This window comes from Meriones unguiculatus, chromosome 3, assembly GCF_030254825.1.
Source record: "Meriones unguiculatus strain TT.TT164.6M chromosome 3, Bangor_MerUng_6.1, whole genome shotgun sequence".
NCBI classification, from domain to species: domain Eukaryota; kingdom Metazoa; phylum Chordata; class Mammalia; order Rodentia; family Muridae; genus Meriones; species Meriones unguiculatus.
The window spans coordinates 148112538-148138201 of NC_083351.1; the positions used below are offsets into that span (position 1 = coordinate 148112538).

Consider the following 25664-nt stretch of genomic DNA (forward strand, 5'->3'; position numbering starts at 1 on the left):
TTCAGGGATGAGCGGCCCACTGCAAACGCCACATGGTCCATTGTCTTCTGGGCGTGGGTAGGGCTGGGCTTGGACTCCAGAGCTCTTGCTTTTCCTCTGCCCTGCTCTCCAGGTTGAGCCACACTGTGGGAGAAGCCCTGCTGCCTGTGAACTGCCACAGAGAGAGGTGTGGCTGACAGTTTTCTGCTGTCTCTGTTTACAATACAAAGAAAGTAATGCAAAATAATGGGAAAGAATGCTTATACTTGGATAATCCCATGAAATGTATTCATCCTCATCAAAAACTTCAAAAATCCATTTGTTGCTGGAGGAGTTAATTTATCTAAGAATGACAGCTCCTCCAAGGGAATGCACACTGCTAGCTTGTATCTTCCTCCTCTGTACTTGCTTAAGACCAAGGACAGATTTGTTTCTGTTTGACCAGGAGTTAGCATCATGTCTGGTCCGGACATGTAGTGAGTGAAAATATGTTATGCTTTCAAGAGAAAGTCTGTCTGTTGTTCCGGCACACACAGAACCTGCTCCTGGGTTTGGACATCTGGTCTCTAGCTGGTGGTGGGCCTTGGGGGGTTCTAAAACCTTTAGGAGGTGGCACCAGTTGGTGGAAGGGTGTTGCTGGAGCCAGGGCCTGAAGGTCACAGTGCCGGGCCCTGCTTCTGGGTCCCCTGACACTGCTTCCTGGCTGCTTGGTGCTAAGCAGAAAGGCAGCTGTAATCCCCTGCCATGGCAGCCAGAACCTCCATGCCACATCCTCCATGCCATCATGGACAGGCTCCCCCTCAAACTTTGAGCCCAAATAAATCTTTTCTCCCCTTTTATTTCTTGTCAGGCATCTGATCAGAGTGTTGAGAAAGTATTAATACACAACCTCAAGCTGTTGATCTCTTTTTGCATTGATCTGTTGAAAGCTGATATGTATTGAAGCACTATTTGTATTTGATGACATAATACTTTTCAAAAGTATCTCCAAAGAAAGAAGTAAGGGAAAAGGAGAAAGAGAGAGAGATGGCAGCCAGGTGGCAGGTGCTGTAGTGGACCATTGTCAAATCCCACATGCCTGCTGCTGCATTTTCTCCATGAGCTCAGCGGTGACCCACTCCCTCCTGCATGGGAGGCAGTGAACATACTGAGCTGGGCTGGCTCTCAATGCCACATCTAGCTAGGGGACACTGTATCTAAACAGCACAGAACCAATGACTGAAATCCTGGGGCTGTCGTTTGAGTCACTCTCTGCCCACAGCCCTGTACTTAGTTTAAAAGAGCGTAAGACACAAAGAAAAGCTTAACTTGACGGTGATAGCACCAGTTACCACATTCCTTCCGATCCCAAGTCAGAAAAAGCACAAGACTCACTCACAGTCTTAAATAGTGTGGGGAGAGCAGGACCCACTGGGTTGTGGTGACATTCCAAGCCTCTCTAACCATTAGGGCACTGTCTCCTGGCACAACAAGGACTCAGAAATGCAGTGTGCAGCTGGAGCAGATCCTGAGCCTCAGTGGAACCCCATTCGGGTCTTGTATGCAGTGTAAATGGAAAAACACTAGAGTCTTTTTTCCTTTTAAAAAATTCTCTTTATATGGTTCATTCAGCTTTCAAGATGTCCCTGATTGTGCATCCCAGCATCTTTATATACCATCTCAATGGGTCCATGTTCCCATGGCTTGGAGCTTTCCCCCCTTCCCCTTTTGAGAAATGGAAAGGAATATTTGGTTTCAGGAAGGGCAGTTGTAGAGGTTTGTGGGTTTGAGGTGAGAGGACAAAGAAGAGCATGAAATGATCCAGTTTAGCCCATCACATCTCAGAAAAGCAGAGCTGGACTGTTTATGACTCTGCTGGCCCCAAAGCCATACATGTGTGGTCTGTGGCCAGTGCTACACCCAGCCCAGAAAACCTCCTCATGGAGGAAGAAGCAAGGTCAGCCAGAGAGAGGAAATGGGGAAGACTGGGCTGCAAGTCCCAACTCCTCACTGAAGCCCAGGATAATCTTGTCTCCAAACCTAAGATGAGCTCTTGAACGCATCTGCAAGTTTAAGTCCTCAGAAAGGCACGCCAGGCAGCTTGCAAGCGTTAAACTTTCATCTTGCTTTGGGGGCATGCACAACTTCCCACAGGCTAGGTTTGGCCCCAGCAAACTTGACCTGCCGGCCGCAAACCCAGGGTTCGTCCCTGGGCTGCAGGCTGGAATCCTTGGGGTTGTATGAGCTGACCCCCTCCAGCCTGGCCCCTGCCTGTGTGCGGTGAGCTGTTATTGTTGGCTCCACATGCAGCTTTTGAAGGGAGCTCCAGGCTGCTTTCCTCTCCCTCAGCCATCCAGAGAGAGGCCCTCTAGAGTGGATCAAGGGCTTAAAAGAGCTCTTGGGAAAACACAGGTGGCCTCGGCCGCTAAGGCTTTCTGTGGTAGGAATGAGAGGCTCAAAAAGCCTTTAGTGTGGCTTCTCTCATGCTCCCTGGGGGCAGGTGCAGACAGAGAGTCCTGCCTTGAGCAGCCCACTTCAGAGTGGAACCAGGGTCTGGGGGGTCTGCCGTGGATGCACCAGGCAAGCACTGGCCTATCCTTTGGAGACTTGGTGATGGCTTTTCATTTGCTCCTTGGGAACATAAAAACATCCGAAAGACCAACTTGGCTGGGTGTGGTGTAACTCCAGCACTCAGCAAGCTGAGGCAGGAAGATTGAGAGTTCTAGACCATCCTGAGTTACCAGTCAGATCTTGTCTCAAAAGGCCAAAGAGGAAGGGTTTGGACCTGGAGAAAGAAGGACATGTGCCTTCCCGGGGAATAGACCTTAAAGGCACGTGTGTAGCATAACCTCTCAGTGTAGACAGGCAAGTGTTCAGGTCTTCCACCCATATTCTGGGTGCTCAGCCTCATAGTCACCATAAGATGACAGAGAACAATGTCATGAGGGTTGATCGTCACCTACAGCAAGAATACTTGTCCTAAGAATGAACAGTGCTCAGAGATTACCTTCTCACCAGATTGCACATGCGAGTTTGTTCCTTTTGCACAAATAAAATAGCAGGGAGAGGAGGCAGGAATCTGAAGGAATTGTGGGTGATACCTACATGAATGGGGAACATTATTTTTGTTTTGGTTTCTCACTTGAAAAATTTGTGAAAACAAACAAAATGAAGGTGGTTATACTGAACAGCTGATGTGTGTCTGACAGTAAGAAAACAGTTTTCTCTCTGGACTCTGGAGTGTATATGTGTGTGTGCGTGTATACATATGCACGCATTTTTATCTGGGTGTCTGTCTGTACACACCATCCTACAAAGCCTGATGGGCCATGCTTTGTGGCCAGCATTTGTTAAGTGTAGTGCTGTGCCCTAGCCACAGGGAAGCCAGGCAGCTTTGGGCGAGGCCAGAGTGTCACTATGACCTTTACAATCTGTTCCTTGTCACCCAGCTTCACTCCCACTCTCTCCTGTGTACTGCAGCTGGATACTTCTGAGATTTCTTCCTCTGAGTCCTTCGCATGAGCTATTTCCACTATGTGGAACAAACATTCTCTTCCCAATTCCCTGGTAAGTCCTCCTTACCTATTGGTCTCAACCTTGGGTATCCCTTCCTCCAGGAAGCCTCCCATGAACTTTAGCTGTGCTGAATTTGGAACTCAGCTGAGCCCACAGAAAAAAAAGTCTTAACCACAGTTTGTACTTTTCTTATATGCATGAGACAAAGCAACTGCAGGTTTAATAGTGAGGCTTCTCTACCACACATCCTGGATTTTGATCCTACTAGAAAAGGCAGGCGAGGGGCCGGGCCTGTTCCCAGAACCACACACACTGGTGGTCTTCAGGGTGTACAAACCAACAAAATGCAAAAGGCCTAGTTTCCAGATTGGCACACTTGGATGTCAGCAAAGTAAACTGCCCTTGCCTTTCTGCACAGCGTGCCTCACTGTCTGTAGACGGTTCTGGCTGAGAAGGTTAGCTACATGCCTCATCTGGGCCACCAGGCCTGCTGCTGCTCAATCTGGTGTCCACCTGTGCAAATCAAAGACGCCAGAAGAGATGTTCTGAGGAGCCTGACATTTAGACATTGGGAGCCCCCAAGGCAATACCACAGTGGTATTTTCTCATTCATAATCCTGCACACATAGGGGGAGGGAAAGCTCTTATCCCTGAGGCACCAGGTATACAAAGACATCTTCCCAATTCATTTCATCATTACCTAAATCTGGAAGTCTCCATGCCATATTTGTAGCCGTTTGATCTCTAGGTTTATATTCAGGTCATTCTTGGGCAAGCTACGACATTCTGAAGTCATTTAATCAGGCCCGTCAGGTTCCTGTGGAGTCTCAAGAAGTGACAGAGAGGATGGCTGCCCTGTTCTCTTTGAGCCCTCCTGGATTGCTCTGAGCCGTGAGAGGAACTCATGGAATAGTGGGTAGCCTGTCTCACTCAGCAGCTCACCAGTGGTCTATGTGTGTGTGTGTTCCACGGAGCTGCCTGGGTGCTGAATGATCCTACCCCCACTGCCCTGCATCCTCCAGCACAATGCACAGGATCTGCGGCACACTGAGCACACATGCGCAAGTGTCCATGGCAGGTGGCCCTTGAGGCCCTGTACTTCTACAGTTGGCTCATCAGGCAGGAGAGTCCAGGGGAGGCCCAGACCCTCACAGCAGGACGGCTTACATGCAGTTCAGTGACAGCATACAGATGAGCTCTGTTAGGTCCCTGCACTGATTTTTCTCCCAACATCTAAATACCAAGATGATTTCACACAGGAACGGGGATTTCTAACGTCTCTTGAAATATCCCATCTTGCAGCCTGGGCCCTGATTCCAACCTGGCGCTGAATAGGAAAGCAACCGCTCCTTTAGGGGTGATCTGGTCCCTTACCACCCACATTTTGCACTTACATTACCCACGTGACTGCCAGCTCTGTGAGTTACCCCCGATCCACTGGAACATGGCTGAGAAATCCAGCTGCCCTGTGGACAGAGGAGCAAGAGGAGTAGCAATTTGACTCCCAAGTCTCCAAGGTCTCAGGACAAAGCACAAAGGAGCTCAGCATCCAGAATCTGGGCCTTTTTTCCAGGTGGCCAGCTGTGCTTGTTCTGGCCATTGAACCTTTGAGCCATTCATATGTTTCTAGAGCTTGGCATGGTAGTTTGCACTTGGAACCCCAATACTCCTGAAGCAGAGGCAGGAGTCCAGCCTGGGCTATGTGGTGAGACCCAATCTCCCAAATCAAAACACGCATGACTGACTGCTAACTATCTCCTTGTGTACTCAAATAAACAAAACTCTGTATATATCACTGACCTGATTCACAAGAGAGATGCTGTCTCAGGGCAATAACTCAGATTTCATCAAGTCATACACAGGAAGAAAGAAAGCTGGGCACTATGTCTAGAAGACAGTGTTTCTCCTTGAGCTGCAAGGCTGAAGACTCTTAAAAAGTGAAGTGCCTGCAACTTTCATGATTTCTTTGTTTTTAATTGCTGAGTAGTATTCCATTGTGTAAATGTACCACAATTTCTGTATCCATTCCTCAGCTGAGGGACATCTGGGGTGTTTCCAGATTCTGGCTATTACTAATAAAGCTGCTACAAACATTGTTGAGCAAATGTCCTTGTATAATTGAGCATCTTTTGAATATATGCCTAGAAGTGGTATAGCTGGATCTTGAAGTAGCACTATTCCTAATTTTCTGAGAAATCACCAGACTGATTTCCAAAGTGGTTTTACAAGTTCACATTCCCACCAGCAATGGAGGAGGGTTCCCCTTTCTCCACATCCTCTCCAGCATGTGTTGTCACTTGAATTTTTGGTCTTAGACATTTTGATAGGTGTAAGGTGAAATCTCAGAGTGGTTTTGATTCGAATTTCCCTGATGACCAAGGACGTTGGGCATTTCTTTAAGTGTTTCTCTGTCATTCGATGCTCCTCTATTGAGAATTCTCTGTTTAGCTCTGTACACCATTTTTTAAATTGGGTTACTTGATTTGTTGCTGTTTAGCTTCTTGAGTTCTTTACATATTTTGGATATTAGCCCTCTGTCTGATACAGGAATCATGAAATTTGAAGGCAAATAGTGGGAACTAGAAAAGATCATCCTGAGTGAAGTAACCCAGAAGCAGAAAGACACACACAGTATATATTCATAAGTGGATATTAGATATATAATATAGGATAATCATACTGAAATCTATATGCCTAAAGAAGCTAAGCAAGAAGGAGGACCCTGGATAAGATGATCAATCTTCATTCAGAAAGTCAAATGAGATGGACATCTAAAGAGTGAGAAAACAACAGGGAACAGGACAGGAGCCTACCACAGAGGGCCTCTGAAAGACTCTACCCAGCAGGGTATCAAAACAGATACTGAGACTCATAGCCAAACTTTGGGCAGAGTGCAGGGAATCTTATGAAAGAAGGGTGAGATAGAAAGACCTGGAGGGACTGGAGCTCCACAAGAAGAGCAACAGAATAAAAAACTCTGGGCTCAGGGGTCTTTTCTGAGACTGAGACTCCAACCAAGGACCATGCATGGAGATAACCCTGCACAGATGTAGCCCATGACAACTCAGTATCCAAGTGGGTTCCCTAGCAAGGGGAACAGGGGCTATCTAGGGGAAAGGGGCTATCTCTGACATGAACTCAGTGGCTGGCTCTTTGGTCACCTCCCCCTGAGAGGGGAGCAGCCTTACCAGGCCACAGAGGAAGACTATGAAAGACAGTCCTGATGAGACCTAATAGGATAAGGTCATATGGAAGGGGAGGAAGTCCTCCCCTATCAGTGGATTGAGGAAGGGGCATGGGAGGAGATGAGGGCGGGAGGGAGGGCAGAATTGGGAGGGGATGAGGGTGGGGGCTACAGCTGGGATACAAAGTGAATAAATTGTAATAAATAAAAAAATATTAAAAAAGAAATAAAGAGCTAACACAAAGGAAAAAAAGAAAACAAACTGAGTCAAGTAAACCCTATTGTGAAGAGCACTACAATAGACTTGGCCAATCAGAAAAAAGAAAAATACAAACAAAGCAAGTGTAACATAAAGAGAAAAAAACAAAGTGAATACGTTGTAATAAATTTTAAATTTTAAAAAATTTTTTAAAATAAATTTTAAAAAATCTCAAAGGCTGCAGATGGCTAGAACAAGTATATCATATGGGTGATATATATATATATATATATATATATATATATATATATATATCCCTCCATCTCAGCAACTTGCAGCGCTGAACGTGCTATGTTCTCTGGTATCTCTGTGTCTTGCTCATCTAGAAAACGGTATTCCTTTCTCCAGCCTACTCCCCTGAGACAGCACCACTAACTGTAAGGGGGAGGGGTGGTGCAAGGCTCCAGGACATTTGCTGGTCCCTTCCCCTGGTGTGTGAGCCCCCCGGTTTATGTGCTCCCCAGTGCTGTGCATTGTTAGTTCACAGTTGGGAGTCTAATTTCTATTCTATATGTACTTATATTGTATTTGTATTGTATGAATACGTCTTGCAATACCCCTATAGTTCTAATGAAAGATTTGAAGTGGGATTAAAAGTTGTGAGGTGCATTTGACCGGGAGAGACAGCCCGCTACCACCTCACGGAGAGGAAAGGACCTTCTCAAAGTTAAATGATAACTTACTGGCAGGTCTGTTCAGATCCTCTGCATAGATAATCTGAAAAGTGAACGCACTTCTAGAAAGAGCACAAGAGCAACTTTCAACACCAGGGGAATTCTCGTTAGCAGGAAGTAAACAAGAAGCATGCCCTTTAGAAAATAAAGAGTTTGCAATAAATGTCTGAAATAGTCCTGGCTCCTGAGTATCATTATGCCCCTTCAAAATGAATGTTCTGGGAGGCCTGCCTTCTAATCAGCCAATGTGCTCATCAGAGCTGGCTATAAAAAGAAGCAGTACTTAGGTGTCCATCCCTTCGCCACAGAAGGAAACTGAATAACAACATACACGCGCTCTGTGGTCAGTGAGGGAGACCTTTGGGGTCTGGTTCAGAATAGCTCTTGTCCTGAGCAGTCCAGTCTGCTGGGGAGCCAGCAACTGGAGACTACAAGACTGGAGAGGGTGCAGTGAAGACATAAACAAGTGTTGCAGGGAAACCAGAGTAAGAGACACTGGGGACCAGTGTTTGCTGACCAGGGAAACAGGAGAGTAATTATCTCTCCATTCACTGTCACTGTCATCACAGCACATCCCATAACCATCAGTTAAGTGCTACATGCCAAATGTTTTTACTGAGTTTAATCCCTGCCACTCTACAAGTTACATTGTTTTCTGATTCCTTTTGAGAGATGAGAAAAATGTTGCAGAGGGGTAAGTTGCTGGAGGTCATGTGGTTAAGCAGGAAGGAGATGAGGAGAATGGGACAGAAGGACCAAAGAAGGGCTGGATGGTGGTAGGGTTTAACATTTGTATATACTCTTGCAGGAGGCATCCTGGAAAATTTCCAGGGCAATCCCCTCAGGACAAGCCTCTGAAGACAGGCCATGTACCACTGGAAGGGAAGGAGTAAAGTCAGGGAGCCTGTTCACAGCTGGGGGACCCTGATCAGTAGATATAATCTTGAGCAAGATGGGGATTTTTTACTCCCATTTAAAGCAATACAAGTTGAAGAGATCTGCAAATTCTGTACTTTTCCAAAATTCTACAGGGGATGAACATCGGTTGTCTGAAACTGCTGATATCTGATGATGGGAAAGCCCCTGGCTGGCTTGCTCAAGGTCAAGCATTTGACCCTGCTCAGCAAGGACCCAAACCTTGGCCTACTCTGTACCCACAGTCACCGAGTCTTTCCTACAGAGATATTTGTGAGGTTTCCTCCTCCTCATTCATGAAACTTCAGCAAGCTCTTCATTGGCAGGATTATGAAATACAAGTTCACCAGCCCTGTCCATTAGAAAAGATGATCGTTTCTTATTTGTATCTATACCTCACCCCCCTTTGCTTCCGTTAAGGTCAAGGTATAATAAGATAAACAATAAAACTTTCAACCAGAAATCCAAAGACTGCTAACAAAGAGGCTTGAGGGGTCTTTTCTGAGACTGATACTTCAACCAAGAACCATTCATGGAGATAACCTAGAACCCCTGCACAGATGTAGTCCATGGCAGTTCAGTCTCCAAGTGGGTTCCCTAGTAAGAGGAACAGGGGCTTTCTCTGACATGAACTCAGTGGCTGGCTCTTTGATCACCTCCCCTGAGGTGGCAGCAGCCCTACCAGGCCACAGAGGAAGACAATGCGGCCAGTCCTTATGAGACCTGATAAGCTAGGGTCAGAGGAAAGGGGGGGAGAAAAGGGAGGGAGAGCAGGATTGGGAGGGGCTGAGAGAGGGGGCTACAGCTGGGATACAAAGTGAATAATTTGTAATAAATAAAAAAAAAATTTAAAAAGAGGCCTGTGTGTAGTCCAGGGATTGAAGCAAGTCTTCCAGGTGTGATCACAGAAACTTCCAGATTCTATTGAAATGTCCACATGGTGTGTATTTGCAGCTGTCAAGGATATCCTCCAGCACAGAAGCATTCTGTGACTCACCTCCCACACACAGCATTAGCACTTGTCTTTCCACAAACTGCAGCATGCTCAGCACTCTACCCTATACTCCAAGTCAAGAGAAGAAGGTACCCATTTTCTGCTTGCTGCTGGCAGGACTCCTTATCCCACCTCTCCTCCAATGCTCACTGCCTCGTACCACAACTGGCCTGGGGACCACCAGGCCTTGCCTAACACATCCTATGGCCTGCCCTTTGTACACCTGTCTCCAAAGGCTCCTGGTTATTCCTCATCATTCCTGCTCTCGATTTGCTTCCAAACATGGCTGCCCTGACCCTGTTTGCCACTGGCCCAGCTCCCCAAGTCTCTGTTCCTTCTGGGATTCAGGTCTACCAGCAGCCTCTTTGTTCTCAATTTGTCTAATATCCTTTGTAGTTTTATTCTTCACTTAGGTGTAAACTTTCTTCTCTCCTATTTTCACAAAGGTTGCTTTCTCTCTCCTAAATCTCATGCCCCTGGGACTGGAGGAAGAAGACAGTCTTCATTAGTACTGATGCTGCCAGAAGTTTTGAGGAAACTCCCAGATTTTAAACAGGGGTGTTAGAAGCCAACTGTTTAAAAGAACAAAGCACAACCCAGGAACAAGGACGCAGCTCATGTCTGGGTGGAGTTAACTTAAGAACCCGAGTTGCTTTTTCAAGTCTACTGTCTCATCTAGAATAAGCTGCTCTGTTGTGGGGATTAAGGCAAGTTCACAACATGGACTTGAGTTCATAAAATGAAATGACTAAGGACATGTAGGTACTTCCAAAAGCCCTCAAAAAAACGCTTTCCTCATGAGCTCCAAAAACGCTGATGGGTAGTTAGGAAGGTGCACAGCCACAGGGACAGGCTTGTGGAGGCCCTCAGATGTGGGGTACACACATCCCATCAGAAAAAGCCAGATGACAGGTCATATATCTCCTTTGCACCACCATGGCGGAAGCATACCAAGGACACCCCTCTAACTTTGGCAACATCAGCAGACAGTTCTGCATGCGTATGCCGTATGGAGCTGAAAGTATTTCTCTTGAACTGTGAAGTCACTCATATTCCATTGAGTTTGTGACCATCACAATAACATTATCTGCATTCAATATCTTGGCTAGGCATTCAAGTAGAGCATTTCTGTAGACTTGTCTTATTTCCCACCCCCACCCCCACCCCCTTGGACACCTTTCACTATTTTGAAAAGAATGTTTTATATGAGCGGATCTCCATTAGCTGCCTTCTCCATCCTTCTCTCCCTTGCCTATGTCACCCAGGGTATTTACACAGCTCCACTGCCCTTCTAACATTACCCAGGGTGTTCAGCTTTGCACAGTGTTCCTGTTATTTGCTAGACGTTAGGGAGAGCAAATGGCTTGGCCTAACAACATTATCATGAGCCAACACATATTGATCTGTGCTTTCTGTTGCTGCTTCTTTCCCTGTTCCTTGTCCTTTCTTGCAGTCTCCATTGTGCCGGTACAGAGAAGAGGAAGGGGACAGGAAAAAGGCTGGCATCTGTTGTGGACTACACCCCTGCTCTCCCTGACCCTGTGGCTTCTGCCTGGGTTCTAAGTAAGGAGACTTCAGCTACAGAATGTAGAAGGGGAATGGGGCCAGGGGCCACCATTTCCACTGAACTCCTTTATGCTTTGGAAACACACAAAACCACTGTGTGGACCAGAGTGTGCTCCCTTTGGACTGTCACTCTGTCCTCCCCATTACTTGTCATCAGCCACAAATGGCTGGAAGCTTCTTCTCTTTGGAAACTACCATTTTCTTCCAGCACTGGCTCTCGAAGGGACAGAATTCATAGCTGTCAGCACCACTTTCCCTGTCTTGGATTAACTTTCTTCCAGGGACCTTAAAAAGATCCAAGTCCAGTCTTCCCTAAAGTCATGTCCAAAGTCCTCAAAGGAACTAAATGAACAAAGGAATCCATGGCTGCACAACCTAGGGAAACCCTGGTTACACAAATTGACTAATTGTTCTTAAGGATGACATTTAGAGAGTTTTTGCTATTAAACATGAAAATTGAGTGTCCTGCTCACATGGTGGAAAAAAAATATCTTTTTGCAACAAAGACCTTGTAGGACAAGCGCATTGCTGGATACTGGGGTCCAAAAAGTGCAATGACTTCCTCAAGGCTTCATACCCAATGATGGTTTTTCCTGGGTCTATAAAATTGAGATTTAATGCTGACCTTACACATATTCTTTTTACTAAATATAAATCACCTCACCCTCCATTTCTACAAACTGAAGGGTCCTAGTAATTGTTGCTTCCTAACACTGCATCTGACTTTTCTAGTCATTGTGAGAGAATACTGACAGAAGCAATGTAATGAAAGAGGGATGTAATTTCATCTCCTGCCTTATAGAGGATTAAGTTCAACACAGAGAAGGCATGGATGCTCAGCTTCATGGTGGTGGCAGGATGTGACAGAGCTTCTCCTATCAGGAAGCAGAAAGATCAGACTGGAAACAAAGTCAGGCTAGAAACACTCAAAAGACTCCCCAGTGACCCAAATCTGACCCTACATTGAAAAAAAAATACTCCAAAAAGTGCCACCACCTGGGATCAGATGTACATACACACACACACACACACACACACACAGCCTGCAGGGGACATTTCAGAACTAACACATAGCAATTCTAAGCCACCTATCTTAAGGAATGAGGCCAAGAACAGCATGCATACACTGGGTGGAACAAGGATGCCTATATATGTGTCCTATACCTTTCCCAGTGAAGCTAACACACCCCTGGCCTTTGGCCTGCAGGACCTCATTTCTCACGGCAGCTCAGAGCATATCATCTTCTAAGTCCGGGGCTTATGTTCACTTCCTCCCCTGGCTTAGGCTGGAGACGATGTTCTCTAGCCTCATTTCTCACATGGTGTCCACAGCCTCCACCGTGGTTAGGAGTTCCCAAAAGTCTTACCCTTGCTTGTCTAGGCTGATATTTTAGGGGTTTCTTCCTCAAGTATTATCTTGCTCTGGTCTACAGGAGAATATATTTGCCACATTTCTGCAGCTTTTGCAATATCTTGGTGTTTATACCTGACAGTCGATGTTTAGACTTCCTTTAAATGTATAGTTTCTTTCATTAGGCTACTTAAAAATCATTTTCTGTACACTGGTTTGAGGCCTCGCACCACTTTTTGGATGCCATAGAGAGTTATGCCCAGTTCTAAGGTTGCCTCTAGTGCAGACGATGGCTTCTGCACATCAGCGGACATGCTGACAGTGAAAAGAACAGCGTGGGGTGTATAGGTCTGTGCCTTCAGACGCAAACGCCCTGACTTCTGCTGAGTGTCAAGGCTGCCTGGGGAGTCCAGCTGCTCGCTGAACTACAGCAATGAGGACAGAACATTCTTGGCGGGAATCCCTGTCCTTGTGGGCGAGTTGCCTTTAAAGGAGACCTCCCAGTACCTGGCATAGAATGCTGGGTTCACTAGATGCTCAATAAACATGTTTTAACGGACTTTTGATTGAATGAAGGAATGAACAAGAGAACAAAGAGACAACATGGAAACAAAATATTGTAGGCTTGGCTTGGCTTTGGCTCTCAAGCAAAGCTTTAGTTCTCTGTGCTTGTTTTCCATGTTTTGGGATGCAGCCCTTTCCACATGTGTTTTTATACTCTGCAGACACTCCTCTATCACAAACACAGCAGGGGGTGGTCTAGTCAGCCACATCCTTAGAAAAATGAAAATTACATCTTTTGCACCTCTTTTGTTCCAAGAATAATTAATGTCATAAGACATTACTGAGAAACCCTGCAAAATGTCTTCAAGAAATGAACATTTCTCCAGCCCATCTTGAGAAAACACTCAGTTCAAACACTTGCAAGGCACTAGCGATGGCTGATTTCATAATTTACATTTGGACTCGATTTTTCCCCTAGAAAAACAGCAGAATGCTGTCTGCCAATTTACAGAACAATTGTTATTATTCTGTATCTATTTCAATGAGGATACTGTTACCCGGCTCTGTTTACAGTAAAACCTCCATCTGAAATCTCCGCACACCTTATGAATTTCACTCCAACTTAGCTTTCCGCCGAAAGCAGTCACTCGGGTTCCATTCCCCATAGAAGCAAATTGCTGCAGCCGTCCACAGCTGCAGAGGCTTGCGCCCTGAGAGATTTTCAGTTACAATTCATGCTTCCAATCAAAACAGTGCCACAGTTGACATGATTTAGTGACAAGAAGGACTTGATTAGGGTCCAGCACATTGCCAAGCAAATATTAAACAACAGGGGATTTTTAATATGCAATAGTTGCTCTGTTTGCAACAAAAACAAGCCAGAAACAATTTCCTGTTCTACGGCTACATGAAATGGAAGCTTGTTTTCAGGAGGTTGTGTGTTGTGCACGTCTCGGAGAAGCAGGCTGCACAGAGGAGAGGGACCGGCGCCATACATAGCGCCATGGCTCTATCCTCGCTTCAAACGGTAACCAGCTGTCCTTCCCAATGGTACCGAGGACTCCTATCTAAGAGCTCGAGGCTGAGCTGGAAGGTGCCGTCCTGTGACACTCCAAGCTTCATCCTTAGTGTATGGCTTACACTAAATTGTCAAGGACAACCTGTGGTTGGAAATTTAATTCTTTGATGCTTTTAAAACACTGTTATTTTTTTCTCTCTAGAAATATAAATAAGCATATGATATGCTATGATTTTGAGCCTGAAATGGACACTGATTCGAGGGACAGAAAGAACAATTTTGGAGAGAATTTGTATATTATTTGTAGAGAAAAACTGACCTTCTTTGCTATGATTTGAGAACAGTTCATCTTTTAATATCCAGAAATGTAGTAAAAACCCCAAACCAACCAGCCAAGCAACCAACAAACCAAAAACTCCCAATCCCCCAAATTTCCACCCAAACCAAACAACAACAAAGGCTAATAAAAAAAGACTGCGGCAGAAGTCAACAGATCATAAAAAGCGCTCAGGATTGGATATAGTTTTCCATTGACAAAAGGGCTAGCCCTGTTATCATGACTCACTCCATAGCAGGAGCTCCAAACCGCACAGAGGAACAGCCTCACATCCAGCCCTCCACACGGGCTGCCCTAGGAGCTGCAGGAGTGCACGCACCCGCATGTGGGATGGGAAAGCTGCTGATGCTGTTGGTGTGTGTGGAACGGCAGGTGGGCTGCCTCTGCAATGCAGTCCCAGAAGCACCCAGGGCTTCTCATTCGGTCGGGAGGGCACACATGGGCTTTTTGCTGCAGTTCTCTTGAAAATAGGACTTGAAGAAAGAAAAAGTTCTTTCTCTCTCTTTCACAGGGTAAAATCCATCTCTCTCTCTGCCCTGCCTGATTCTTTCATTTTTTTTCTGGCACTGCCCACAAGTCTAGTCTAGCCAACTGAGCAGGAATGCATTTGCATTTATGGAGTTAATTGGCATCATATTAATTTTGCTCAGATTCTCTTCTGCCGATACTTTTTCTTTCTTTCTCTCTCTCCCTCTCTCTCGCTCTCTCTCTTTTTTTTTTCTTTTGGCAAGAAAGCTAATGAAAACCATGTTTGTGTGCTCAGAGGCACACTGGAAAGTCATTACTCCAAGGAACAGCACCGTCCACCAGTGAAATGAAAGTGTCCTATTTATGACAGGAAGGGCTACAGCTACACTGGAGTAGACTGCGCACCCGCACAAGGCACAGAGCCCAGGAGCTGCAGAGGCCTTCTCCAATCCAGACTGCGATCCCACCACTGCCAAACCCAGAAGGTTTCCATGTCCAAAAGCTGGTAGGGGCTCTACAATAAGAGGTACCTCACAGACAAGCACAGGAAATCCATGTAGAAAGGACCGTCACATCTTCACACCATCCAGCACCTTCCTGGAACTTCTCATTACTAAACCTCCAAATTGGTATTACTGTACCAAAGCATTGGTCTTTGCCATTTATCCAGGATTGGCCTGTAAGTAAAGCTGTGCTATATTCATGGCCTTAACTTCCCCTTAGACATGCATTTCACTATAGAGTCAAGCTCCACCCACCCCACCCCCATCCCCTTGCTTTTTTTGTGAATTATTACTGGAAATGCTTAACTAACTCCTTTTCAGCAGAGGATGTCCACTTGTGTCCTTGCAGACAGTTACCCCTTCCTTCTTGAAAAGTCAAGTCTAACAACAGGGAGGGTATTTTTCTTTCTATACATGGATCTTACTAGTTGCTTTTTACAATTTTCATTCTTTTACATAGATAACAGGAGCCACTTAGCTCTTGTGTGCAAAAAAACTATTGGGAGACAGTCAGCACTTTTTCTTCTCAAGGACTCTATAGAATTCTTATTAATATTATGTGGGATCTTGGCAGTAACACAATAGTTTTTTAGTATTTAAGTTGCAGCTCCCAAGAACATTTGCCTCAGCAAATGTCTATGATCTTAGGCTACCCTCCATGTGCTAAGGGCATAGGTTTGAGAACAGGCCCCTAGATTGCATACCTTCTTTTTTATCTCCAAAAGTATAACTCTTTTGGGGTCAGCAAGATGGCTTAGCAGGCAAAGGCACTTGCTACCAAGCCTGACAACCCGAGTTTGATCTCTAGAACTCACCTGACAGGAACTAACACAGGAACTTTGATGGTATTGATTGAGGGGTCTTGTTTTCTTGGCGTCCTCCACCCCTTCTGGTTCTTACACTCTTTCCACCTCCTCTTCCATGGGGAACCCTGAACTCTGAAGGGAGATAGTCGAGAGACTTCCCATTTAGGGCTGAGTGTTCTAAGGTCTCTCAAGGAATATATTTCTTTATGCTACTCCAAGCTTTCTCATGTTTACTGCAGTAGAAAACACATGATTGCTTGAATTCTGTATAGGGAGGCCTTTTATATTCCTCCCACTTTAGCAATAAATAAAAAGGTTAAACTCACAAATATCTGGGATCCTGAAGTTACATACAGAGAGATATGGGCATCAGAGAGCAGTTAGGAATTAAACTAATTATCTGATTTGATCAATGAAGATGTTTGTTTTGTTTCGGGTTTTGTATTGTTGGTTTTTCCGAGACACAGTTTCTCTGTGTAGCCTTGGCTACCCTAGACACGCTTTGTAGACCAGGCTGGCCTCAAACTCACGGAGATCTGCGTGCCTCTGCCTCACCGAGTGCTGGGACTATAGGCGTGCACCATAGTGCACAGCTCGATGCATCTTTATTAGGCCCTGGGGTATCACAAAAGGGCTGTGTACCGATGAGGAGCAGACGTCACCCTTCCTGTGGACGGAGGGGATGGGGACACACTGAGTCACACAGTGTGGTGGGCACTGTGGCACGCTGTGTCAGAGAGCAGGATGGGACACACAGTCATGAGGATGTGCATATTGCTGGAAGAGAACAGACTTCCTGCAGGAAGACAGGCGGACAGATTTCGCAACAGTGGCTGTGATGTTCCAGGCATGAGGAATGCCTTGCATGAAGACCTGGTACACAGAGTTTCAGAGTTTTGTAAAGTCAAAGTCAAGAGGCAGAGGGATTCTAGACAGAGTCTGTTTTTTACCCGCCACACCTACAATCCACGCGTTCCTTCCTGGCCTTGCCCAAGTGAACACTCTACATGTGGAATGCAGTGTTGTTTGTGCAGCTTTTCTCTCCTCCAAGACACTATTCCCAGACTGACTATACGCTACCCACAGGGAACCCACTCACCTTGAGAAGGCCCCATGTAGCATTACCGTGCCACTCCCTTGCACACACACCGCTGTGCTATCTTAGGCAGCTGGGTGTGCCTGACTCCATGACAGCCCAGAGCACACTGTATCAGGGCGCCTTTCACAAGGTCTAGGGAAGGAAGACACTCTCATCCACTGCCATCCCTACACAATGCCACCACATGGTGGGAAACCAATAAATATTTGTTGAACAAATACATGAGTTTAATGGGACTTAGCTCAATTATATTTTTATTTAGTAGTAAAAAAACAAAACTTCTACTTAGCATATCTTGACTTAACTGGTTAGGGGACAATCAGGCATAGTTAGGGATTCCCTAGTCTGTGAAAACCACAGAAAATTCACTCTTCCCTGCTGCTAGGAAATAGAGGACTATGTTTACTCTAAGCTAGCATCCACTAGAAAACGCTACTGATGAAGTACTGCTGGCAGATGTTTTGAATTAAAAAATGACATTTCAAGGTAATGATTTAGCAGACGACTAAACGTTAGAAAGGCGGAGAGGAGGAGTGGAGGGATGACGTTCAAATGCCTAGCTTTGTTACGGGGTCTGCTATTTTCTACCTCAGTTTCTCATTAAGCCGAGATCACTATATTTAAGATAGTTTAACAAGAGTAAACATGGAGAAACACAGTAATGAAAACTAAGAATATGCCTGCATGGTTTGGGGTAGGTCGCAATTATGGAGTTTACGTCTTAGATGCATCCTGATTGGTCCTTAGATACTTCCATTCACCCAGCAGTGGGCCAGGCTTTGGGCTCTATGTCTGGGATACAGAGGTGAGGAAGACAATAGTTTCCTTCTGAAGGAATCGACAGGAAGGGATTAAAGAATGTTAATGACAAAAATTCCAGCTACAATTTTTATCCCCATGTATGTATGGAAGAAGCAACAAGGAAGTTGGGGCAGGCTTGCCAGGAACACCCCACTCTCTCAAGAGCATGCTGTCAATCATAGGCAGTTCACAAAAGACTGAAAACTGGCCAGTCTGTGCCTCCTGTCACCATTAGTACAGCTCTCAGTGGAGGCCTCTACCTACGGCCACGCTCTCAGGTAGTGGCCCAGCTCTTGTGTCCCCTATAGCTTGTTCTGGATGTCTCCTCGAGCTGTGCCTGTATTAAGACAAGCCTGTGTCTCTAAGATTTTACTAAGCGTGGTTTTACTAAGCGTGGTTTTACTAAGCGTGGTTTTACAAAGCGAGGTCACTTTGTTTTCTGTCTGTAGTAACCTATGTGGGCCACCAAGAGGCACTATAGATTAACAAATGAGTGTGCACTGCTCTGTGAGGGGCTCTAAAGTGCAAGCTGGCTTAGCATCAGAAAGCCAGCAATTCTTGCAGGAAGACAGATGTTTGTCCAGCAGAGGGTACAGATGTTTTTGACCAACATTCCAAAATAAATCTTTTTATAAAGTATGGTCTAAAGGCAGAGGCTGTTTCTTACAGAGGTTTCTAAAGCTAAAAATAACTGCTTTCTTGGTGGGTCACCTGGGGTGGGGAAATAAAAAGACAAACAAAATGTTACAGGACAACAACAGACAAGAAGAGCCCTTACAAGCTAAAATGAAACTCTGGGGAAGGCAAGAGCATCTTCTTGAAAGGAGACACGCTGGAAGCAGCTCTGATAATGTCACCCTTGGCCTTGGTTTTGAATGACCTTATTCCAATAGGAATCCTTCTCCACCTTCGGGTGGAACTGGCCAGCATTTTGTGTTTGTGACATTACAGTCAGTTGCCATGGGAAGTAATCTGCTGTCATGGTTAGCACTCCTGGATCACAGAGAGGCGGTGGGGGGTGGGCAGCTAAGCAAATGGTATCTTTCCTGTGCTAGTGTATTCTTTTTAGAGCTTAGTGAGAGTCAGAAAAACTGGACAAAACTGCTATAGTATGATTTTATTAAAAAAAAACAAACAACATCTTCTAAATACTTGTGTGGGATTTGGGAAATGAAATTTCCATTGACGCAGACTACTCTTGAACTCACTAGCTATGGACAGGTTTCTCATTTTCTTTGTCCTAAATGAATTAAAGGTGGGTGCAAGTGACTCTAATTAGGACAAAAGCTTAGAAGGAGACTTCTAGCTTTTAGAATATTTAGTTTGAAATTAGCTATGTAAGTATTTTTCAAAAGTCTCCTAGAGGACCTGAAAACATAAATATTTCCTAAGACTTCCTAAATGTTTAACAGCATTAAAAATGCTCAAAATATCACCCAGTCTTTTCCTCCCACCCAAATCCTCTCCCCTAGAAGAGAGAAGAAGCAAAAGTCTTTGCCATAATAATCATATCTGGGTGGGCATCACTGGCTAATTATAATACAATGGGCTATTTTCAGCTAACTAAAAATAAGGGGAAAACTCATCTAGTGCTGGGAATGGTTGTGCAAGGGCACCACATGGGCCACATGACACCCACAAGAAATAAACGTGGAAAACATTTCAATTGCATGAAAAACACAGAGGGAGGACGAAGAAAAACAAGTTAAATAGAAACATGCCATGGAAGTGATGTAACTTGCCCAAGCTTCCAGTGATGCTGGGGTGAGCTCTTCTGTGTCAGCCATCAGGAAGTATATAAAATACCATGTAGGCTTGTATGTGAATAGATATAGATAACAAACAAACAAAAAGTTTTCAAAGCAAGTGCTAATATGTAGCCCAGGCTGGCCTTGAACTTGACATACTGCTGCAACTACCTGCCAAATTCTTCCCCTAAATAAAGTGTTTTGAAAAGTGTTTGATACAACTTTGTTATAGCTTTCAAATAGAAGCCATACGGATTTCATCAAAATGTAAAGCCTAACATATCCAATGGTAGGAACAGTAAGTTATTTTGAAATCCATTTTGGGGGAAAAATAAGGAACTAGCTACTTGTAGGGGGGGAAATAAGGAGCTTCTTGTGGTAGAAGAAAGGGATTAGGAATGAGGAGGCAGGACTCAGAACAGCCAAGGACTGTGCAGCAGAGAGGCATGGCTTCTCTCTGGGGGGCAGACTCTTACCTGTCAGCTTAAGGGGAGAGCCAGGTGGCTTCTAAGGGCTTTTGTGACTCTATCAGTTCAGGACTTTTGCTGTTACAACAAAAATCTTATAAACCCTTGGAGTTATATTGTGCCAACTCTAAGAGAACCTCACCACGCCTGAGCTTTACAGGCTGAAGGCTGGAGAGGCAGCTGCCTAACGCTGTCAACAATCTCAAGGGTAAGCTGCGTGCCACGTGTCCCTTCCTCATGGAACCATAGCGTTCATAACCAGATAGACTCATTCCTCCTACAGTCTCCAGGCGCATCAGCCTCTCACTCTCCCAAATTACTCATCCTCTCTCTCTCCTCTGACCTTGTTCTAGCTGGCTCTGTGGCTTTTTGCTGTGCAACATGCAGAAGCCATCAGGTGGAGCCTTCTCACCTCTCCTCTCCCAAATTCTGCCCCTGTGCCAACATGCTCCTTTCCTCCGTATCTGTGGACAACCTGTCTCTACTGTCAACCCAAATCAACAGCAAACAATGCCGCTTCTCTGCTCAAATCCCTGTTACCCTGTTTACACACAGGGACAAAGTCCATATGGGAATCATCGAGGTCCTCCCTGTCCTGAGTCCTGCCTCCTCAACACCTAGTCCTCCTTGCTCCTTCTGACTCTGCTGGATATGATCTTGGAAGAGACCTAGGGAGCCACAGCATCAGGGCCTTGGCCTTGGTGTTAGGTGTAGTTGGTGGGTCTTCACCCATGTCCAAAGGCACCCTGCTCTGTTCCATTCATGTATGTTCAGAATCTCCTTCAAAGAGCCTCTCTTTAGCCATGTAATATAAAACAGAACGTCTGCAAAGCACGCTATACTCTCCTTACCTCTCCCCACCCCATTCTCCAAAGCTATTATCAACCTGGGAGGGAACGCCAGTGTGCTCACTGTCACGCTGCATTGCACTGTAAGTCCACAATGGGGGACCCTTGCTGATTCTGTGCACTGCTTCGGTCAACCCTGGAGTTTCCGCCAGGTGTAGGCACTCATATTTGTTCAATGTTCTGACTCATTTCTCTATTGTTAAACAGTTAAGAAAAAGCTGGCAAAATTTTGGAATGGTTATGGAACAAACTAAGCCTCATAAATACAAATTGTGTATACCTCTGCCAGTTGTGGATGGCTAAATGGGGAAAGAAGTGCATGGCACACCTATGCCCAGAGAAAGGTGGGTAGAAACTGTAGAGCAACCCAAAGCCAGACAGAGATGCTGTATTCCTGACAGGCATTGCCCCTGACGGCAATAATCCAATGCTCTCACACTTCAGAGACCAATTTCCTTCTGGTGATTTCTCCCTATTCATCCTGAGTGGGCAGAATCACATAAGTCATGGTGATTTAGATTCAGTCAATCAGTTTTCTGTCAGCAGGGCAGCTCCAGCGGGCTCGTGAAGTGCAGTTTTTACGCTTGGGGTTCCATTCACTGTTGGACAATCATGGGAAAGAGACCCAGCATTCTGACCCGGAGACCAAACACAACCTTCCCAAAGGATGCTGAGGACACACAAATTTAACAAACTCACACGAGAGAGGTCTCGTCTATGACACACAATGTCAGGCTGTGCCCCTGTAGGTCACGTCTTAAGTGGCCGTGTCCTCTCTCATTAGCCTTTACGGCAGGACAGCCGCAGTAAGCTCTGTTGTAAATGTATTTAGGGTGAACAGGTATTAAGCAGAGCAGAGAATAAAGTCACAGAGGCCAAGGCACATCCTATTTCTGTTTGGTAAGGGAAGAGCAATGCCTGAGGCTAGGATGACTTTGGTGAGGAAGGCCTTCTTTCCGCCCTATGGATGAGAATAAACTGCACTGAATTTCCTGGGGGTGGAGTGTGACCCAGAGTCATCAGGAGCCTGAAGAGTGATTATAACCTTTCACCTAGTGATTCCATTTCTAGGACTTTATCCTAAGGAAGTAATCAAAGATAAGGACAAAGAATTATGTACAAGGATGTTAAAAATTTAGAAGCAACTAAATGTACAAAAATAGAAAAATGCCTAAATAAACAAGTCTTAGGATATAAGACTTACTAGTCTTAGGATATAATTCATATATTAAAATAAGTTTTTGTAAACAAATCCCTGATGTAAAGGTTAATCTGTATCAAAAGCAATATCTATATATCTGTCTATCTACCTATCTGTCTGTCTATCTATCTATCTGGGTTTTTTTCAAGAGAGTGTTTCTCTGTATAGCCTTGGATGTCATGGCTGGCCTTGAACTTACAGTGTTCCTCCTGCCTCTGCCTTCCTGAGTGCTGGGATTAAAGACATGTACCACTATGCCAGGCTTATGTGTATATGTATTTTTATATATATTTACCAAAGTATTTATGGTGATTGTTTTGGAGTGATGGAATTAAAAAGTTAAAAGGAGTTTTATCTTCATAATTTTGTACCATAAAGAGGTATTTCTTAACATGCAATAGTTGTGTTGGTTTGATTATAAATGGATGCATCAGCAGAAGGTCAGGACTCAAAATCCCATTTGATTCAAAAAGGTTGGATAACTTGATGTTGTTACGAGTGTCACTGAGCTCCTCTATTGGGCACATCATCTTTGTCAAAGAGTCAGTCTGAGAGAATACATAACAGCATGCAGTTGTGCCGCCAGGCATGCGCCCCCATCTTACCGGTGGGTTTCCTGGTCATCGTTCTAATTTAATTTGGATGACTACGGTAGGTCTCCACTTGGGATCCCAGGCAATGCTCATTACTGTCCTAAAAAACAAGCTGCTCAGAGGGCAGAAGGTTCAGGCACAGAGAGCTCTGTCTGCCTTTCTGTTATTTGGCTCATGGAACTATAAAAGTCTGGTGAGTCAACAGAGCGGCTCCAAACACAGAGGTCAATGCTGGGCTACTGATCTTGCTGACCCTACCCCAGAGCCAAGAATTGCAGTGCAGCCTTCTCCTCCCACGCCAAAACCATTAGCAACCAGCTCCTCCTGCTTGATTCTTTTACAACTCTGTTTTGAATAGGTAATGGCTCTTCCGGTGCCCACACACTAAATTAGCATGTCATTTCATGACTTTTCTTTACTGTAAAGGCCTTTCATGTGTCTGTAACAGTGCTGTGCTTGTTAGTGCTAATTCACATTAATTGGATGATACCCTCTTTGAAATCAGACTGTGAGCCCTGAAAGTCCTAAGGTCTAGAGTGGACGTGGAAGCCAGTTTATACACATCTGGCGACTACATAAGCCACTGTTTCAGGCAACAGGCAAGCTATTCTAAGCTTTGCTCAGTCACATTTTAGAAATGTTTTCAGACACAGCTAAAGGTTAGGAAACTTTCAGTACTACCCTCTGTCTTTTTAATTCCCCATCTATAAGCTACTAAATCTGTTGATTCCAATACCCTTGGAAGGAAGGCTGGGGTGGAAAAGTGCTTGTTAGCATGTGTAAGGACCAGGACTCAGATCCTAGCACTACAAAAAGAGAAAACAAAAACAAAACCAAAGCCCAAAGGCCTCCCTGCATGTGAGTGCCTTTCAGTACATTCCCATAGCTCCCAGCCTGAAATAAGGCTTTCTGGGAGATGCCTGCAGGTCGCTAGAAACCAGGTAGTTATTTACCGTCGTGCTATAGCCCTCTTCCTCGTAAGCCCCAGGAAGCATGTATCCCAGCCTCCCCTGCTAACAGAAGGGGACATGTAACACCCCTTTGGGTTATTTGTCAGGGGAGTCTCAGAGTCTCAAAACTACAGGCTACTGCTGCTGCTTTTGGTCGCCTCCCAGAAGCTGAAGGTGATCCACTCATACAGAAGACACCATGCACTTCAGACACAGGATCCGAGCTGGAGCACACCTGAAAGCTTCTTCCCAGAAGACTAGCTTTTATAGTACCAGAATGCTGGTACTACGAATGCTGCCGGGGGAGGGAGGCAACCAATAGTTCTAGCCAACTGACGGCTACAAACCAGCGTGGTAAGGTATCCCCAAGGCACTTACACCATGGTGGTGACCAACAGCTGCCTCACTGGACTTCCTGACTGCTCAGCAGGAGGGAAATCATGTCTAGAAACGTAGTCAAGTCTGCAGGCTTAGGGAGGGCATGGAACTTAGAGGAGAGCCTACCCGCAGCACTTTAGCAACCTAAGACAACTCCTAGCTGTGTTCTAAATACTTATTCTTTTACCTAGAGCTAAGTGTAGCTCTCCTCACAGAAGAAATTTCTTTTTGTAACAGGCAGAGATCATTACAGAAAATCACAACCAGTCAAAATGCAGACAGCAGCTGACCATGAGGTGCCCAGCCCCTATGAATATATGTGCAACATAATTCCTACAGCTAAGCCTCAAGAACATTATAGCAGAGAGGTTAGAGAGACTGTGACAGAGGCTCAGGAAATCTGCTGTGAGATTGTGATGTCTAGAAACAACAGGGAAACTGTACATATGATACTGCAACAATATGACTACCTAAACAAGGTCAAATAAGTAACACCAAAAGACATGCCATGTGGAAGGGGGAAATCTCATGGGACAGTGCCACAGCCATAGACAAATACAGGCAACTAACCAATGCTAAGACCTGGATAAATAGCCTTCCCAAGAGATGAGCAGCTACAGGTTATCCAAAACCAAGTGTCAGTCCTAAAATTATATATATATATATATATATATATATATATATATATACACACACACACATATATCATATATAAATACATATTTTATATATATATACACATATACACATATCATACACACACACACACACACATATATATATATATATACACAAGTAAAACTAAATGGGTTGAGCAAGGAGCAGGTTTAATTTATATATTTATGTATATTTACATATACAGTTATGCACTTATGAATACACACATATATGTAGCAAAAAACAGTTAAAGGAAAAGATGGCATGAATTTGAGATGGAGTAAGTAGGTAGGATACACTGGAGAGGGGTTGGAAGAAAGAATGGGGAAGGGGAAAATAATGCAGTTTTTCCATAATGTATAATATAAATTATATTTTAATTAAAAAATAAAAAGTATGTGTATGGGCTGGAGAGATGGCTCAGCAGTTAAGAACACTGGCTGTTTTCCCAAAGATCTTCCTGGAATTTCAATTCCCAGTACCCACATGGTAGCACACAACTGTCTCTAACTCCAGTCACAGGGTAGCTGACATCCTTTTTTGGGTTCTACAGGCAATACATATGGTACACAGACAGATATACAGATAAAAGACTTACACACATAAAAATCACTAATGAAAACTATGTGTATGTGTGTGCTTTTGGGTACGCATGTACACATGTCTACAGGAGCCCTTGGAAGCCAGGAATATCGCCCTGGAGCTACAGTTCCTGCCGTGGGGGTTGGAAACCAAAATCATGTCCTATGAAAGAGCAATATATGTTCTTAACGATTCAGCCATATCTCCAGACCTATGAGAGAGGTTTTTCAAAGTCACACACACACACACACACACACACACACACACACACACACACATATCTTAGA

General features: G+C 44.8%; 1 protein-coding gene across 1 annotated transcript in view; it reads right to left on the reverse strand.

Moving 5' to 3' along the window:
- Positions 1-25664, reverse strand: part of Scfd2 (sec1 family domain containing 2) — a 307046-nt gene that overhangs the window by 93610 nt on the left and 187772 nt on the right. The gene's annotated exons all lie outside the window — the stretch shown is intronic.